Raw genomic sequence first — 20,662 nt, 5'->3', positions numbered from 1 at the left:
TGAAAGGAGAGAAAAAGAAGGCAACATCAAGAAAGTCAAATTACCTTCCCTGGGGCGAAGACATAATAAAACATACAATAAATCAAGGGTTTAACTTCAATTTTGTTGATAAGATGATCACAAAGTTTTAATAATGATACTATATATATTTTTCTCCCATCTTGCTTTTCAATGTAATTGTTTATTGTTAGATAAAGGGACACATTTGCCAGAGTCAGAGTGAAATCTGCATGCAGCCAAATGACAGTGTTTGGGAGATAATGGGAAAAAAACACTTTCTAGCTTCTCAAACTTACTTTATCTACAGACTGTGTTGGAGTACAGGGTGGGAAGACTCCCTTGCCATAGCTTCACATATGGAGGTTTGCCTCTCCTGCATTTTTTCTGTACAGAGAGATGGAAAAAAACATCCCAATATCTTTTCCTATTTAATAAATCAAAGATCAAAAACTTAAGGCAAAAATTTAGGAACTGACTCTGGCATTTCAGGAGTTTCTGTCCCATAGTTTTCATAAACATAAGCTCATTTCTGCTTTTTTAAAGGAAAAATAAAACCAATCTGATTCTTAATCCTGGCCTTTCTGCCCATTAGCTGTATGACTGGCCAACTTACTTAATCTTTCTGAATCTCAGTTTATTCAATAGGTGATTTAAAAAATAAATGTCTATATCTCATAGGGTTGTGGCGAGGATCAAATGAGATCATCCTCATACACCTTAACAATATTCAGAGTTATATAGTGTTAATAGTTTTGCACTTGCTGGCATTTAAATAGTTATTTGCTGAAATATTTATTTTTATGGCTTTAATTACATTAGGCATCTTAACTCTCTGCTGAAGCAATTGCTAATGGTAGGGCAGAGTTTGTTAAACATTTGAATTTGAACAAGAAATGGATTTCTTTGGTTTCCAATGCTTTACAGCGCTACTTTTTTGATCTACTAGGAATACCCTAGGAATAACCTAGAGAATGTTATAATACAAAGGGTACACAGTTGGAGAATGTCTGGTGCATGCATTAAAACTACTACTCTAAGACTCTGCTCATCATTCCAAAGCATATCTCTCTCTCTGTGCATCTTATGCAACATATGAATAGTGTCTATATCAAATCATTTCCATACAGCAGCTGGTATCTAAGGTGAAAAATTGATCACAATTCCCTGGCTTAAAGTTCTTTAGTATTCCCCTTTACCTTTTTCATCAATTCCAAATATCTTAGGAAAACTAACAGAGACCTTCATGATTATAAGGATATAGCTCATCCCTATATCCTTATTTCACTGTTCTCTATCTCTAGTATTCTATGCTACCTTCTACAATATGGGGCCTCATCCCCTATATCTTGATCATTTTTCCCCTTTGGACCACTCTTTGCCTGGCTGCCTTTGAGTCATTCTTCAACACATGTACTGCTGCTGCTTCTCTGAATTGCACACCTCAGTTAGGTATGCTGACAGAATATCCTATATATGACCTTGCAGAGGTAGCTCTTGATCTACTGTCTAATATTGAAATTATTCAACTATCTAATTTTTCCCACTAGATCATAAGAGTAGCATTATTTTGCTAGTCACTGTATCCCCAAATCTAATATAGTGCCTGGCACATAGAAAATATTTTTTAAAAGTAATATGAATAAATCATATAGCATTAACATTTTATTAGTATTGCCCTTGTCTCCATATTTTGAGCTTTTTTGTCAATGTTTCAAAAATGTCTCTTATAGCAATAAAAATCCCAGATCATGCATTTCAAAAAAAAAAAGAACATGAATAGTTTCAATAATTAAATGCAAAAGATTTATATTGAATTTGGAATACTGTAGTTAGTTTCTTGAGGGCAGGAACCTATCTGACTTTGTGTTTGCTGTTGTATCATTTAATACCCAACAGAGAACCTGGCCCGTAGTATGCACAAGCTCAACATATGTTGGACAACAAATGAATTAAGATGCCTTTGACACTTAGAATCCAGAGAATCAAGAAAATACCAGATTAGCCTGTACTAGGAAATGTTAAATAGTTCACAGACACTTAAAGCAATAATTAATGAATAAAGAAATGATAATGACCTTTCTAATAACCTCTCTATTTACTCAAGTTTGATCTGAATGGCCATGTGATAATTATTTTGAAGTCTTAAAGATGTAGGAATACGTAAATCCCTTTCTTAATTAGTACACTTTGCTTGTTTCCATTGTTTAAAGAAAAAGTAAAACACATGGTCTCTTCACAAGATACAGAGTAACAAGGAGGAGCACATTTTGTGAGGGGGTGTGTGTGTGTGTGTGTGTAGTATTGTTCCATTCTGATATCCAGGTTAATTTGAAAACACTACATTTGGTTTCTTGGCATTTGCTAAGAAATTATACTCAAAGTGAATTTTGAAATGATGCATGATTCATGTTGTGTAATCTGAAGAAATGACTGGTAATGATATTCTCCTATATTTGTATGATGCATTAATCTCCATCATTGCCAGTTAACTGTGTACATTTCCAGTTCCTGAACAACAAATATTTTGGAAAGATAAATAGCTTCTCTTTCTGGAAATTACCATATATGGACTTTTAAAGAAAATCTTGCTTTAAAAGTTTTTATGGAATGCATGTCATTATAGAAAGCTGTTACTTTAGAATGAAATGAGATCCATGTCTAAGTCAGAGAATGATGAAGAAAATGAGGTGAAGGAGAGGGTCTCAGGTCTCTTTCAAGAACCACTGAAGGATACATCAATAAGTAAAATAAACCTAAAAACTATTAAATAACTAACAATACACCAGTACTCAAACATACGGGGGAGTGGGATCTCCAGCTTGGACCATCTGGATCTAGTAGTAAAATCACACCACTGGGATTCTTGACTGTATTACTTACTCTCTGTGTGCTCACTTTATTATCAGTAAGCATCATGCTATGTTAAGCTACTCTAAGCCTAACAACTTACAACTTTGTTTTATGTTTGGTTTTATTAATTTTAAAAAATAATTAGGTTTTGGGTTTTTTTGTTTTTTGTTTTTTCTTTTTTTTTTTTTTTTTTGACAGGATTTCACTCTGTCACTCAGGCTGCAGTGCAGTGGCATGACCATAGCTCACTGCAGCCTCTAACTCCTGGGCTCAAGTAATTCTCCTGCCTCAGCCTTCTAAGTAGCTAGGACTACAGGCATGTACCACCACACCTAGCTCAACTTTTGATTTCAATGAATTGTGATCATGCCCTCTCTAGCATCCATATAACCAAATCACAGTAAAGATAAGATATGTCTTGCTGTCATTCCAACAGGCAAGAGGGACAGTGTAATATGACATGTCAGTCTCGGTTGTCATGATGATGAGACAGAAGAGGAAACATGCCTGATAACCTCCATGGAGATGCATGAACTGAGGTGTAAATAATTCTTTAGAGAAAACATTCATGATTTTATTAAAAAATAAAAATGAATTTTTTTTGGAGACATGGCATTTTATTAGGGGCTCACATACAGGGGAGAGTCCAGTGGTGGTGGGCTGGACAGGAGAACCACCTGATGTACAGACTTGGTCCAGTAGTGGTGGGATAGACATGATTATCTGCTTTCCTACAATCCACTGGTGGTCGGCTAGACAACATATCCACCTTACATATGGTCCAGTGGCAGTGGACTGGACAGACAAACTGCAACTGCTTGCAAACAGCATGAAGTTTATGTAACATTCTCATTTCCAACCTTCCCCTTAACGACCTCTGCCTGACAACCTTCATGTAATCCAAAACTCAGGGCCACAATTCTCTGTACAGCTGTGTTCCATGCAATGGCAGCTTATGAGACCAATGAAAATAATTTTTGAGCAGTGAAGAAAGGATATGTGAATAGAACACCAAACTCATCCTGCTTCAAACAAAGCAAGTTTACTTTCATCTATTTTATGTCTTAGTCATCTGCTTGAGACTTTTATTGGAGATATTGATTTATTTTTTAAAAAACTTGAGAACTTCTAATATTGATTAGCTTAAGGTTCACTTCTAGTTTAAAGATTTCATTTGTTTCTGAGGGCAGGGTCAATAGTATTCAAGAAAAATAAAAAAGCTAGTGGAAAGACAGATATCCATTCCAAAATAAAAAGATACCCATAGTAAGAGCTAATTTTTACTAATTAGTGTCTAAAAGTGATGTGATAGTCAAAAAGAGCCAAGATTAAATATATAGTGCCAAGACCCACTAATCTTTTCAAGTTATGATTACTTGTCCAAGAGCAAAAAGTATCCAGGCAGTTGTGATCCTCTGCTTAATGTTGCTTCTGGGAACTCCTGAATTAGGTGGTAAATAGTTTCCCCAGATATCAAAAGTTTAGGTTTTATAAATTCAGGAAACCGCATGTTCTTGTGAGGTTTTGCCTGATCCTGAGTTTTAATGGATGGTAAGGAGTACGGAGCTCATCAAGAGTATGAACTCCACTTTTCTCTTTGGGAGCATCATTCCTGCAAGTTTCATCATACAGGAATATCTGTTCATGCCTAAGGCGTGACTACATGATCTCTATGTGCCATAGATAATGGTATTATTGATTATAGAGATTCCTTTCAAGCACTTAGTAGATACCAAACACTTTATTAGGAATTTATCAACCAAAATATGCCAAATATTATTTTCATCTTTTCAAATTAGAAAGCTTAGCACAGATAAGTTAACCACCTTGGCTAAATTCCAATGGCTAAGAAAATTCAAACCTGAATTTATTTCATTACAAAGTTATTTGTTTTCCCCCTTAACAACTCAGGCGTTTCTCATCAATTCTTTGCTGCTTATGTCCACAATAATTCCAAAATATAACAAAATAGAAAGATGTAGTTTTTTTATTTTTAGGGTTGCTCTCCTCCTCCACCTTCTATTTCTTCTCCTCCTCCTCCTCTTCCTCATCCTCCCCCTCAATCCTTGTATTTCTTCTCTGTCTCCTTCTCTTTAACTGATTTTTCACCCTGTTAAATAGCTTTCTTAGACATAGGGCTACAGTAATTTCAAATATATCTCTCTTACTCTTCCGAGTTATTGCTTCCTAAAAAATAGTCTAGACAAGTGTCCCTGAATTCTTTGGCCGGGAACTTACCTGCTCTCCAGAAGGAATTATATGGTGAGCCATGTGAGTCACATGACCTGCTCCTAATTCCCATACCATTAACGATGTGGGGAAAACTCTGTAAGAAGAAACAAGGACAATTATTTTGTTGTGAGGACAACGCTTCTGGGGGTTTGCGATCTGAAGTTGACAAATGAGACAGAAAATTCTCCCTTCTGATAATGACAACACCATCTACTATTATACTAAAAACTTTCCTCAAGAAAGCACTCATTTGACTTTGCCATTGTAAGAGCACTTGAAATTAATTCAGATTTGTGGTTTCAAAGGAGGTTAACAGAACCAAAATACTAAATTACTTCCAGTATCTTAAACATAAATTTAGAGAAACTACTTTTCAAAGGCAATTTTTCAGAATATAGAAAGCATCTCTCTAAATTCAAGCCACAGTAGGCATCAGGGCTGAAATATCTGCATCTCCTTTGTCTTAAACTGAGTAATTTGGTAGTGACATCAGAATTCAAGCACTGTCCATGTTAGGACTCACGTACTAGGAGTTTTTGACAACAAGAATAGTTGGTATTAAATTCTAAATTGATGCTGAGTGACAGACTATTTGCCATGTCTCTGCCACTTGCAGACAACTACCACAAGCTCAACTTGCTTCACAGGGACGTGGCATGTGCCATGCCACAAAAAGTCACGTGCGTTCAAATGAGCACTGGCCAATATTGCTTTTGAGAAATAAGAAAGCTTGTCTGCGTTCCCAGGGCCAATTATTTAGCCAACTATACATTGGGGAAATGAATTCTTGAAGCAAAAGATTTCATTACATTCATAACTACAAATATTGTTCTTGGATATAAACTGCCTGGCTCACTTAACTCAGTGAACTTTTATTTCTATAGATCTAATAGATTTATAATACGTTCTGGGAAGAAGCTTTTTTTCCCCTTAAATTGCTCTTTCAAGATCTTGAATACCAGATGAAAGTTCAGTCCTTCTAGAGATATCCAAAACGTCAAAGGACTACGTATTTTGTAAGCCTGGCTTCCAACTTGCTTCTTTGAAGCAGAACATCACAGAATTGGTGTTGGAAGGGATCATAGGAATGATCCAATCTAAACTGATAAAGTTTCTTTTCTTTTTTTTTTTCCTACTGGATCTTGAGTGCCACAAGAACTAAGACAACGTCCAATTAACCTTTATTTTCCAATGTCTAGTGAAGGATTTTATACATAACAAATCTTAATTCTATAATGACTAAACGGGGAAAAATAATCACAAGCTTATCTATCTCAGTGTTTTCCAACAAGTGGTACATTTACCAGGAATGCCACAAGTTTATTTTAGGTAGTATTTGGATAACAGTTGGTATATTATTTCCTATATTTTAATATAGGTGTAATAAGAAATAAGAAGTAATAATCATGAAATTATAAGCTGAAAATAAATACAATAAATAAATGGTACCTGTATCTTCAATGGCACAACTTTTGAAGGGTGGAACATAAGAATTCTAGAAATCCGTCATACTCAGTGCTTGGTTCTCTTCGTTTCACCCCTTCTTTATAGAACCACAAACTGCCTAGGTTGTTATTATTATTATTATTTGAGATGGAGTTTAGCTCTGTCACCCAGGCTGGAGTGCAGTGGTACAATCTCAGCTCACTGCAACCTCCACCTCCCAGGTTCAAGCAATTCTCCTGCCTTAGCCCCCTGAGTAGCTGGGATTATAGGTGCCCGCTACCACGCCCGGCTAATTTTTTGTATTTTTAGTAGAGACAGGGTTTCACCATGTTGGCTGGGTTGGTCTTGAGCTCCTGACCTCGTGATCTGCCCGCCTCGGCCTCCCAAAGCACTGGGATTACAGACATGAGCCACCGCGCCCAGCCTTATTATTTTATAGAAAAATATAATGTGAGTTTATGATGCCATTGAAATGTATGGTTCCAGTTTTTCGTTTCTCAACTAGTTGATCTATATGCTTCCAATTACTATGCAGTTGAATGTGCTCATGTGTTATAATTTGTTATTTTATACTGCCCCCTCTTCATCTTCTAATGCTTGTATTTCTTTGCACTCTACGATGTAAGTAATAGCTTCAAAGGATAATTTTTTGAAAGATGCAAGTGGATTGTTGGTAAAAGGCTTATGACAGTGTATTGGGAGGCATGGAGGTGGCAGGAAGGTACTAAATTTGATACAGAATGAAAAGAAGGATTCTGGAAAGTTTTAATTTTTATGATTTATTCCCACATTAGAGTAGAAAACAGATATTAATTCATTCATTTCTAAGAATTATTGAAACCAACCCTTAAATCTTTAGCCTCAATTTTTATACAAAGATCCTGCCTGAGGTACTTTGAAATAAATAATGCAAGGATTTATTAGAAATGCTGTTTTCCTCTCACTAAAATTGGGCTTCCAAGCTTTGAAACCCTCTCCCATCATTATTTTTGACATTCATTTTCATTCGGAGGATATTATTAAAATCGTGCTCATTCCACTGTCAGCTTTTTTGGACAGAAAAGTGGTGTGAAAGCATTAAAATCTTCACTGAGCAGGAATATGCACTTGGATTCTATCTGAAATCAGCACCAGAAGAACTTGTCATTGTGTTTTTCCAGAGCGGATGATTAAATAGGGCACATTTTTCATTTATTCTTTTTTAAAATAAATGTGAACAATGCATATACTTGTGGGTTTATGCAGTTCGCCACTGTAAAAATGGCCAAACATCAGTCCTGTTTTCTTTCTACTTTTCTTCGGGAGAGGCAGACTGTTTAAAGGGAGGTAGAGGTTATTTTAGGGATTCTGAATGCTGAGCACATTTTATTACCTTTAGATATTTCAAACAATTTCCTAGATCATCTTCCATATTCCAGCTTTGTGATACTTACACAAAGCAATGTTTTAAACAATTTCTTATATGCTTCTAGAGTACAACAAATAGTAAAACAAAGTGTGAATATAACACATACTTTTCCTTCAGTCTATCATTTAATACCTTCCAATTTTATATCCATGCATCACTAACAAATGACCAAAAAAAGATTCCTAAGTTTCATTAAACTGTACATGAAAGAGTCTCTGAATAATTATTTAAAAAGAACTTCTTCCCATAAATTATTTGCCTCCACTTTTTAACAGCATAGTTAGGAACTTTTTGAGCTACTCATTTAAATGATTCTCCAGTCATTTACTGTTAAGTTTCTGTCTTGGTTTATTCACAGTCTACTTTTATATACATTAAAAAATTGCATTATGTAGTGTTCACAACGCAATTCAATGATTAACAAGGTTAACTTCTGGTTGAATTTCTGTAATATAATGTTTATTATGAGATACGTTACATTAAAACTAGAGACTTAGTGAAGTTTTTTTGGTGGTGGGGGATGGAGTATTGCTCTGTCTCCCAGGCTGGAGTGCAGTGGCACTATCTCGGCTCACTGTAACCTCCGCCTACCAGGTTCAAGTTATCCTTCTACCTCAGCCTCCCAAGTAGCTGGGATTACAAGCACCCGCCACCATGTCCAACTAATTTTTGTATTTTTAGTAAAGACGGGGTTTTGCCATGTTGGCCAGGCTGGTCTCAAACTCCTGACCTCAAGTGATCCACCCGCATTGGCCTCCCAAAGTGCTGGAATTATAGGCATGAGCCACTGCGCCTGCCTGAGACTTAGTAATTTTGACATTACCAGCACTACCTTGATGAAAAGAAGCATGTTGAAATTTGGAGGCATGATAGACCAGTTCTATACCTTGATTGCTGGTAATTACATGACTGTCCATATTTGCCCATGTATACAACTGCATACCAAAAAAGATGAATTTTCTTGTATGTAAATTATAACTCAGTAAACTATGAAATTATGAAAAGGATAATATGTCAATATTAGCCTTAAAATATCATCACAGACATCTGTATGTTACGTTTCAACATTTTATCTTTGCATTTTCTCTTTAGCCAACCCTATTAAGCTTTCTACTTCGCCCCCATCAATCCACTGAAGACCTCAGCAATATTGCTTTCAATGACTATCATTTTGCAAACTCATTGATAGCTTATCAGTTCACATCTTACTTGGCATCTCTTCATCATTTAACTGGTGTTGCAAGCAAAGAATCATTTATTCACTTTATTTCCAGGACACTGCAATTTTTTTTTCGATCATCCTTCTATCTTATTCACTGCTTCCTTCCTGGAAACTCCTCTTCTTCTCAATCACGTGACTTGAAAAACATAAATATATGCTGCCAACTCTTTCCTCCCACCCACCTGTGTGTGTGTGTGTGTGTGTGTGTGCGTGTGTATGTGTGTCTATGTGTGTGTATACCTTTAGCTTTCACTTTTCCCTGAGGTCAAAAATGACACGTCCCAGCTCACGCCTTGGACATCTCCTTCTGTATATAAAACTGACATTCACTTAGCATACACAAGATGAACCCTTGATTTTCTTTCCAATCTGTTCCTTCTGCATATTTCTCGAACTCAAATAATTCCATAATTCACTGGCTTCTTCTGACCAAAATCCAGAAATTAATTATTGATTCTCTTTTTCATTCTTTATATATAACCCATAAGCATGTTCTATATGCATTATTTTTAAAATATAACTTCACTCTTACATTTTAACATTTTTCAATTACGAGCCTGTCTCACCTGAACTTTTCCGATAGTTTTCTGATTTCTCTCCTTCCATAGTTGTATTTGTAGGGTACAAAGTGACACTATACTTCATGAATACATTGTGAATTAATGAAATCATGCTAATTAACATATCCATCACCTCAATGCTTATCTTTTTTGTGGTAATAACATTTGAAATTTACTCTCAGTGATTTTGAAATGTACAAAATATTATTATTTACTGTATTAACCACACTGTTTAATATATTACAAAAATTTTTCTAAATGTATTCCACCTGCCTCATTTAGAATTTTTACTCTTTGACTATCACCTTTCCATTTCCTCCCCCAACTCCCAGACTCTGGTAACCACCATTCTACTCTCTGTTTCTTTGAGTTCAATTGTTTTAGATTCCACATATAAGTGAGAACATATATCATTTGTTTTTCTGAGCCTGGCTTATTTTACTTACCATAATGTTCTCTAGTTTCACCTGTATTATCACAAAAAAGGTTTTTTCTTCCTTTTTAAAGGATAAATAGTATTCCATTGTGTACACATACTACATTTCATTTACTCACCCTTCCACTGATGGACAGTCAGGTTGTTAAGTCTATAATTTGGCTGTTGTGAAGAGTGCTGCAATGAACACAGGAGTGAAGACATCTTTTGATATATTACTCAAATTTTTGAAGGTAAATACCCAGAAGTGGGATTGCTGGATCATATGGTAATTCCATTTTCAATTTTCAAGGAACTTTTATACAATTTTCCATTTGGTTTCACTAATTTACATTCCTACAAAAAATGTATAAGGGCTCCCTTTTCTGTATGTCCTGACTAACATCTCTTACGGTTTGCCTTTTTGTAAATAGCTATTCTGACAAGCGTGAGGTGATATACCATTGTGGTTTTAATTTGCATTTTCCTAATGATTAGTGATGTTGAACATTTTAAAAAATATATCTGCTGGCCATTTGTATTTCTTCTTTTGAGAAATGTCTATTCAGGTCCTTTGCCCATTTTTAATGTATGGCTTCATGTATTTTCTCTGAAGCTTAAAATTTGCCACTTCATTCTGCTAATCATTTCTTTTCTTTTACACGGGCTTTTATTTTTGATGAAATCCCATTTGCAATCCCATTTGACCCTGAGATTTGGGGGTCAAATACAAAAAATTATTCAAACCAATACGGTATTTTATTCTGAATATTTTTTTCAGTAGTTTTATAGTTTCAGGTTTTATGTTTAAGTCTTTAATCAATTTTGAGTTGATTTTTGCATATAGTGTGAGTTAAAGGTACAATCTCCTTCTTCTGCATATGGACATCCATTTTTCCCAATATTATTTATTAAAGAGACTATTAATTTCTCATTGTGTATTTTTGGCACCTTTGTTAAAAAGCTATTGACCATACATACATGGGTTCATTTCTGGGCACTCTATTCTGGTCCACTGGCCAATCAGTCTATTTTTATGCCAATACCATGCTGTTTTAATTATCGATTTTTTGTAATATAGTTAAAAATCAGGTAGTGTGATGCCTCTAGCTTTGTTTTATTTTGTTTGTTTGTTTATAGCTGTCTTAGCCATTTCAAGATTTTTTGTGGTTCCACACTAAATTTTAAGATTTATTTTTCTATGAAAAAAAAATTGAAGTTTTGATAGCTTTTGCATTGAATTTGTAGATCACTTTGGTTTGTACAGTCATTTTAACAATATTTATTCTTCCAATTCATGAACACAGGATACCTTTCCATTTATTCGAGTCTTCTTTGATTTCTTTCATTAATGTCTTATAGTTTTCAGTGTACAGCTCTTTCACCACCTTGGTTAAATTTATTCCTGGTATTTTATTTTTTATAGTTATTGTAAATAGGGTTGTTTTCCTTGTTTCTTTTTTGAAAAGTTTGCTGTTAATGTACAGAAACGTTACTCCATTTTTCCACATTTTTTATTACACTCTCTTCTTCTCAGAATAATCAGAAAGATTTTTTACAAGTGGCACTTACGTCTTGCAATTCCTATGCTGAAATCATCCTATAATCTTTTTTTTTTCCTTACACTTACAATAAAATCCACATTCCCTATTACGACTTATGAAGCCCTACACCAGAAGTCAGCAAATTATGACCAATAAGCCAAATCCAGCCTGTTGCCTATGTTCATTTTTGTAATTGTGGTAAAATACATATAACATAAACTATACCATGTCATCTATTTTTTAGTGTATGGTACAGTAGTGTTAAATACATTTATATTGTCATGAATCCAATCTCCGGAACTCTTTCATCTTGTAAAAGTGAAACTCTAAACCCATTAAACACCTCTTAGTTCCTTCTACCACCAGATCCTGGAAAACATCATTCTCTTTACTGTATTTATAAATTTGACTATTCTAGTTACCTCATATAAATGGAATTATACAGTGCCTGTATTTTTGTGACTGACTTATTTTAATAGCATGATGTCCTAGAGGTTCACTCTTGTTGTGACATGTATCAGAATTTTCTTCTTTTTTAAGGTTGAGTAATATCCCATTGTATATATATGCCACATTTTGTTTATTTATCCAGTGGTGGACATTTAGATTGCTTCAACCCCTTGGTTATTGTAAATAATCCTGGTATTAACGTGATTGCACAAATATCTGAGACCCTGCTTTCAATTCTTTTGAGTATATGCCCAGAAGTGGAATTGCTAGATCATATGGTAATTTTATTTTTAATTTTTTGAGGAATTGCCCTGATGCTTACCATAGCAGTTTCATCATTTTACATTTCCATCAAGAGTACACAAAGATTCTAATTTCTCCACATACTAGCCAATACTTCTTTTCTTTCCTTTTTTATAATCCAGAACCTCATGGGTATGAGTCTGTATTTCATTGTGGTTTTGATTTACATTTCCCTAATGATTAGTGATGTTGAGCATCAATTCATATGCTTGTTGGCCATTGTATATCTTCCTAAGGGAAATGTCTATTTATGTCCTTTCCCATTTTTTAATTGGATTGATTTTTGTTGCTGCTGACTTGTAGGAGTTCTTAAATATTATTAATGTTAACCCACTTATCAGATATATGATGTGCAGGTATTTTCCCATTTGATAGGTTGCCTTTATAGTCTGTTGATTGTGTTCTTTGATGCACAGAAGTTTTAAATTTTGATTTAGCCCAATCTATCTATTTTGTCTTTTATTTCATGTGCCCATTGACTTTTTTTGTAAATGAAGTTTTATTGGAACATAGCTACACTCATGTGTTTCAGTTTTGTCTATGACTGTTTTCATGCTATTACAGGAGAGATGAGTAATTGCAGTGGAAACCGTATGGCCTACAAAGCCTAAAATATTTACTGTCTGGACATTTACAGAAAAAGTTTGTGAATCCCTCCCCTGTGCAATCTGACTGTTGTCTATCTTCCACCCTTTCTATATACCACTATTCCCACTTAATCTATTCTAGCCATATACTGGCCCTTCTGTTTTCTTCCAAAACAACAAGATCATTCTACTTCAGGGGTTTGAACTTTCAGATTCATTCATTTAGACTATTTTATTTTGTTTTGTTTTGTTTTGTTTTTTACTAGAACTTTAACTAGTTTATGCCTTTATTTCACTGTGGTCTCTGCTTAAATGTCCTGCCCTCAGAGAAAAGAGTTGACATCAGCTAAATATCTTAAAATGCTAACCTCTTGATTGTGTTTTATCTTAGTCAGAATGAAAAGGCAATGCCAAAGTTGGTAAAACATGTTTATATATCCCACTTACACATATGAGTTACTATATAGTAAGGGCTGCGAACCATTGCCCTTCCATTTTATACTAATCTGCTGAACTAGTAAAACTGCTATGTCTCCCTTCCCCATATCAAACATAAATTATCTATGAAAGAGAAACACCAAGAAAGAGAAGAAAAGCCTGAGAAAAATCCTTAGAGCAACTAATGGGGCTATTTTGAACCATTATATGTGGCAGGGGTAGTGGCTTTGGCCTGGGATAGGAGACAAGAAGGCATGGCTGTGGGAGGATGGTGAAATAAAAATACTGAAGGACAAATAATACCTACTCATATTCATATAATGATTCAGAGAGCTCTTGTTAAAGATCGTGAGGAGTAATAGATGAGCAATGTAGCCAGCTGTTGTTTTAAAAAATATTTGATATTCCAGGAGAAAATAAAGCCACAGACTAGAATAACAAGGCATTTGAAAAACGTAATCATTTCAAAGGAAAAGAAAAACATACTGGATTGTCGATTCCATCACAGACAGATATATTAGAATACAGAGAGAAATACTTCTGAATTTATCTAAAAATATGCTAAAAGAAATAAGGGAATTTATTATTAATATATATTTTTAAAACCTGGGAAAAGCTAAGCAAAAGTGTTAGGTATTAAACATAATAATGGGGTTGTAATACATATAAATGCAATAAGGAATTAGAAGAAAACGTCCGGAATGCAAAATGAAAATACACAAATTAATATATTTTAATATATTTATATTGTATTATACATTTAAAGAGATATGATATATGGAGAATAGAGGTAGAAGTGATAACACTCAGAGAACAGGGAGTTCAGAGAGAGAGAGAGGGAAATGAGAGAAGTAAATTTTGGAAGCCATAATGGAGATATAACATTCAAAATTTTTTCAAAAATGTAAAATACTTTCAACTGAAACTCCTACATGTTGATAAAGGAGAGTAGATTCAGAGAGTAGATTCGCCTGCACAACATATAGTAGAGACTGAATAGCAATAAAGAATAAGAGAACTGGGAACATTTGAATAGCTTACAAAGAGAAAAAAAACAAAAAGTGGATTATATACAAAGGAACAAGAGTTAGATTGAAATCAGAATGTTCAACTTTAGGATGCAAGAGGACAAACCAATATTCTTTCAAAAGAATTAAAGTAACTAACTTAGAATCAAGAATTTTAGGGCCCTGTCACACTGCAACTGCTGCTGCCATACAAGTGTGTGCATGGAAGTTGTAGCCCCTGCCACTGCCCCATCCCTCCTGGCACCTTGCCCTCATGAATACATAGGGGCCCCACTGCACCACCAGGAACTTGAGCATGAATTTAAACTTAGAAATTAATTTAGAACCAAAAAGAGCCTGCATTTCCAAAGCAATACTAAGCAGAAAGATCAAAGTTGGAGGCATCACATTACCTGATGTCAAACTATACTATAAGGCTACAGTAATCAAAACGGCATGGTACTGGTACAAAACCAGACATATAGATGAGTGGGAAAGAATACAGAACACAGAAATAAATCCACAGACCTACAATCATCTGATCTATGACAAAATCAACAAAAATAAACAATGGGGAAAGGGCTCCCTATTCAATAAATGATGCTGGGATAACTGGTTATCTACATGCAGAAGAATGAAACAAGACCCCTACCTCTTACTCTATATGAAAATTAACTCAAGATAGATAAAAGATTTAAATTTAAGACCTCAAATTATAAAAATCCTAGAAGAAAATCTAGGAAATATGCATGTTGATGTCAGCTTTGGCAAAGAATTTATGGCTAAGTCACCAAAAGCAATTGCAACAAAAACAAAAATTGAGAAAAAGAAAATGGAACTTACTTAAAATGAATAACATGAATAACTTCCACAGAGCAAAAGAAATTTCCAACACAGCAAAAAACAGCCTACAGAATAGTGGAGAAAATATTTGCAAGCTATGCATCTGACAAAGGTCAAATATCCAGAACCTATAAGAAGCTTAAATCAACAAACAAAAACCAAACATTCCAACTAAAAAATAGGCAAAATACATGAAAAGGCAATTCTCAAAAGGAGACATTCAAGTGGCCAACAAATATATGAAAAAATTCTCAATATCACTTAGTCATCAGAGAAATGCAAATTAAAACCACAATGAGATACCATCTCATACCAGTCAGAATGGCGATTATTAAAATGTCAGAAAATAATGGATGTTGGCAAGGTTGCAGAGAAAAAGGAACATTTATACACAATTGCTTGTAATGTAAATTAGTCTAGCCACTGTGAAAAGCAGTTTGGAGATTTCTCAAAGAATGTAAAATAGAACTACTTTTTGACTCAGCAATCCCACTACTGGGTATGTACCCAAAAGAAAATAATTTATTCTATCATAAAGACCCATGTACTCATATGTTCATTGCAGTGCTAGTCACAACAGCAAGAACCTGGAATCAAGCTAAGTGTCTATCAGCAGTACATTGGATAAAGAAAATGTGGTACATATACACCACGGGATACTAAACAGCCATAAAAAATAACAGAATCATGAAACATGGATGGAGCTGAAGGACATTACCCCGTGCAACCTAATGCAAAAAGAGAAAATGAAATGTTCTCACTTATAAGTGGGAACTAAACATTGAATACACATGATTGCAAAGATGAGAACAATAGATACAGAGTGGCTCATTAGATGGGGGACGAAGTGGGAGGGATGCATAGAACCACTTGTTGGGGACTATACTTATAGCCTGTGTGATGGGATAGCTGGGACTCTAAGCCTCAGTGTCATGCAATTTATCTGTGTAACAAATCTATATGTGTATCCTTTCATCTATAATAAAAGTTGAAGAAATCAAAATGTCAGAAAGGACAGATACATATAAATTTCAGAGATAATAAGCATAAACTAAGGCAATTATAGTTATGCACCCAAAAATAGATGATATATTATATTATCTTCCCTGTGCAGGTAGGTATATACTATAAAATTAATCATATACTAAGGAATACAGAAAAACTCCATAAGATTTAAGGAATTTGTATTAAATCAGGCATGTTAGCTACACCTGATTCAGTTATATTACATGTGTACAACAAAAAGGTAAAATTCACAGCTACTTAGAAATTGAAGAAAAAATGCTAAATGATTTACGTAAGATCTAAATAATAAATAAAATACTAAGCCTGAAAATGAGTAAGTTAGAAAGTTGGTAGTATAGAAAGAGGCCCTTATATCTTACAGTAGGAAAGTATAAAATCTGAGAACCAAATTTAGAAAAGTACAGTCATTGTCATCAAACTTCAAAGGTGATTGAGTTAAGTCAGCTAGGCCACGGCCAAGGGCTTTGTTGGGACAACCTTGGAACTGGACAAATATGATGGGAGCATATAGGTGAGTGCTCCAAACATGTTTGTTCTCCAGAGAGATCTTAACGTTTAGGGCCAGCAGAATCCATGTACCCCTCACTAGAAAGAGCTAACACTCCCCTGTATGAGGATAGACTGCACAGGTTTGTCTGCCACAAGGCAGCGCGGATACTCACCCAGATCTGTTCCAGCTCCACTTATGCCTGTTAAGCCAATAACCCAGCCACGGACGCACTAAGCCTGACAATAGAGACAATACTTTGAAGTACCAGAATACTTCAAAGGACCCACAAGAATGTGCCAGCACAGGCCGGGCGCGGTGGCTCACGCCTGTAATCCCAGCACTTTGGGAGGCCGAGGCGGGCGGATCACAAGGTCAGGAGATCGAGACCATGGTGAAACCCCGTCTCTACTAAAAAATAGAAAAAAATTAGCCGGGCGCAGTGGCGGGCCCCTGTAGTCCCAGCTACTCGGGAGGCTGAGGTAGGAGAATGGCGTGAACCCGGGAGGCGGAGCTTGCAGTGAGCCGAGATTGCGCCACTGCACTCCAGCCTGGGCGACAGAGCGAGACTCCGTCTCAAAATAAAATAAAATAAAATAAAATAAAAAAGAATGTGCCAGCACATACCAGACTGAATGTTGATGACATTTGATCAACGGATCTGGAACATAGGCCTTGATAAGAAAGAAGCATCGGGTTGGGGCTACTCTCTTGAGATAAGGAATTTAAAACTCTGGCAAACTCCTAAGGAATGGAGAAAATTTGCAGCTAGCTTAGCTTCTAGAAGCTAGGGGAAAGTGATGACCTACTCTGGACCAAATTGAAATATCTAAATTACCGTGACAGATGCTTAAAAAAGGAAGTAAAAAGTTCAGGTAAGTAAGGATGCTACAGTGGTTATATTATGTAAGGCCAGAAGTATCATGTTTCTAGAGAAAGCCAAGAGGACACTATTCACCTAAGTCATAATATTCTGATGACAGACAATCAGGGTCAAGATGATAAGACAATCTGTGTCAGTGTTTCATAGTGCTTGTCTTCTAAGCAGGCCAGCACTGAGTAAAAGATGCTATCATAAAATTTTACTCATTAATCATAGCAATGAGGATGTGGGGGCCACAGATCAATAGAAGCCTTCTGGAACCCAGGGGTTCAAAATGACTTAAAAACTGAGAGTGTGGGAGTAGCAGGTGAGAGATCTTGATCCACACAGAGTTGTGAAGATGTTCAATAAAACGCAGCACTTACGGAAGCCAAGTAGACAGACAGCCAATCAGGGTGATGCTTAATACAAAATCAAAAGAAAGCAAGAATGGATGCAGAGAGAGCTGAGGGTAGTTGCCTTAGTTAAAAACTAAACAAATCAAACCTTGCCTAGTTTCTATATATGAGACAGTTTTTAGACTTGTAACGTGCACTTTAGGGGTCTGCCACATCAGTAAAGTTTTTAAGGGTCTAGTGATCAGGGGTGTGTGGGAATATCCCCTTCAAAGTAAGAGGCAAGCTGCCACATCTTGTATCCTCTACCACAAAGAAAGAACCACAACACCCGGTAAGGCTATTCAGATTCTGCAGCGAACATATTTGATACTTTGCACTCCTGCTTTAACCTCACAGGGTCAAATTTCCAGCACTGAGTGAGACCAAAAGCAAGGAATGACTCTCCAGGAGGGGCAGACCAGTGTCAAGCAGGCCTAGTGCTTGGACCATGTGATACAACCGACCCTGCAGTGTTGGAGATATCAGTGGGTGAGAAAAGATGTTATGTGCTGGCATGTAGCTTCCCAGTGAGAAAAATCACAGTTCAGGAGTGAGTTCATGTGATTATCAGTAGAGAATTAGACAAACTTTATAAACAACTCCCAGTGCATTAACGGGTCTTGGTAAAGACAAAATGCTTGGTCGTGAGTGTCTTGGGACAGTAAGAGATCTTTTTTTTTTTTTTTTTTTTTTTTTTAGAGTCTTGCTCTGTTGCCGAGGCTGGAGTGCAGTGGTGTAATCTCTGCTCATTGCAACCTCTGCCTCCCAGGTTCAAGCAATTCTCTTGCCTCGGCCTCCCAAGTAGCTGGGATTACAGGCACCCACCACCATGCCCAGCTAATTTTTGTATTTTTAGTAGAGACTTGGTTTTGCCATGTTGGCCAGGCTGGTCTTGAACTCCTAACCTCGGGTGACCCACCCGCCTCAGCCTCCCAAAGTGCTAGGATTATGGGCTTGAGCCACCATGCCTGGCCTGATGAGTTGTGTTCTGTCAGACCTAGCAAGCAATACATTTGGGCGGGTCCAGCAGCAATTCACCGGATGATGAAAATGGTATAATCCAGGATCAAGTTTGAGGAAGACCACAGGGCAAGAACAAATTGAGTAAGCCTAAAACCCCATGTCACAAGTCACTATTATACCAGGATCTCTCCCTCAAGACAAACCTATGCCATATGAAAGGGTCCTGTACAACCACTAAAATAAGGAAATAAATTCAAAACATGCTTTATGGATGGACCAGCTCAGTATGTGGTATGCAAGCCAAAAATGGATGTCAGATTGATTAAAGCTATATACTCAGGCATGACTTTGAGAGATGGTGCCAAGGGAAAATCTTTTCAATGGGCAGAAGTTGAAGAGGGCTGGGCACAGTGACTCATGCTTGTAATCCCTGCACTTTGGGAGACCAAGGCAGGTGGATCACTTGAAGCCAGAAGTTCAAGACCAGCCTGGCCAACATGCTAAAAATCCAGTCTCTACTAAAAATACAAAAGATTAACTGGGTATGGTTGTGAATGCTTGGAATCCCAGCTACTGGGGTGACTGAGGCACCTGGGAGGCGGAGGTTGCACTCTAGCCTGAGAGACAGAGTAAGACTGTCTCAAAAATAATAATAATAATAAATTAATTGAAACACACAAATAAACACACAAAATAAATTAAAAATGGCAAAACAAACAAAAACCCAAAGAGAAGTTCAAGAGGTGCCCCTTGATTCTGCAATTTACGCTGAAGGAGAAATGACATGAACTGAGAATATTTAGGGAGTCATGGCAAATGACAAAAGGACTGGTCAGCTTGTCAGATGCCTGAAAGGAAAAAAGACTCAAAGCTCTGAGACAAGGAAGACCATGTTAGATGCAGGAATATAGAAGCAGGCTGGAAGTGTGGTGATTTTTCTTTTAGTTCACGTCCACCAAAAGAAAAAGTACATCAGGGAAGAGACACTGGACCACCAAGTACACAAAATTACTTGCTTAGTTGCTATTCACCAAGATTTGCCATTAATCATCTCAAAACTGCCAGTACAGGCACACAAAGAGAACAGCTATAGTGACAGAGATGGAGGCTTCTGATGGGTCCAACAGCATGGTTCCTCCTCATCCAGGCAGATTTAGCCATATCTGAACATTTAAGTTGCCAGCAAGAATGACCAATGTCGAGCATTACTGTTCAAAGTGCCAGCCAGTCACAGCATATCAAGGTGGATCCCTTCATTCTGGAAGAGCCAGAAGCTCATTCACATAAGAATAGGTACTTATCTGGGTGTGAGCTTGCTTTTCTTGTCCACAACAATTACTTATAAAGTAATCCCATCTGAAGTGTATGTGGAAATGAGTCTTATGAACATGAATATAAAATGACATAAGTATGATCACAGCAGCATTGTATATGCAAAATACTGGAAACAATCTTAATGCCTATTGATGGGACAGTAAATGAATGAATAAACCATAATATAATAAAACAATTCAACATAATAAAACAGCCTTAATAAATAAACCCTTACCACTAGCATCAATATGAATGAATGACAGCAAAAATATTAAGTAAAAAATATTAACATTCATGATAATACACA

Source organism: Chlorocebus sabaeus, chromosome 5 (genome assembly GCF_047675955.1).
Source record: "Chlorocebus sabaeus isolate Y175 chromosome 5, mChlSab1.0.hap1, whole genome shotgun sequence".
In the NCBI taxonomy this organism is placed as follows: domain Eukaryota; kingdom Metazoa; phylum Chordata; class Mammalia; order Primates; family Cercopithecidae; genus Chlorocebus; species Chlorocebus sabaeus.
This window is presented reverse-complemented; position numbering follows the sequence as displayed.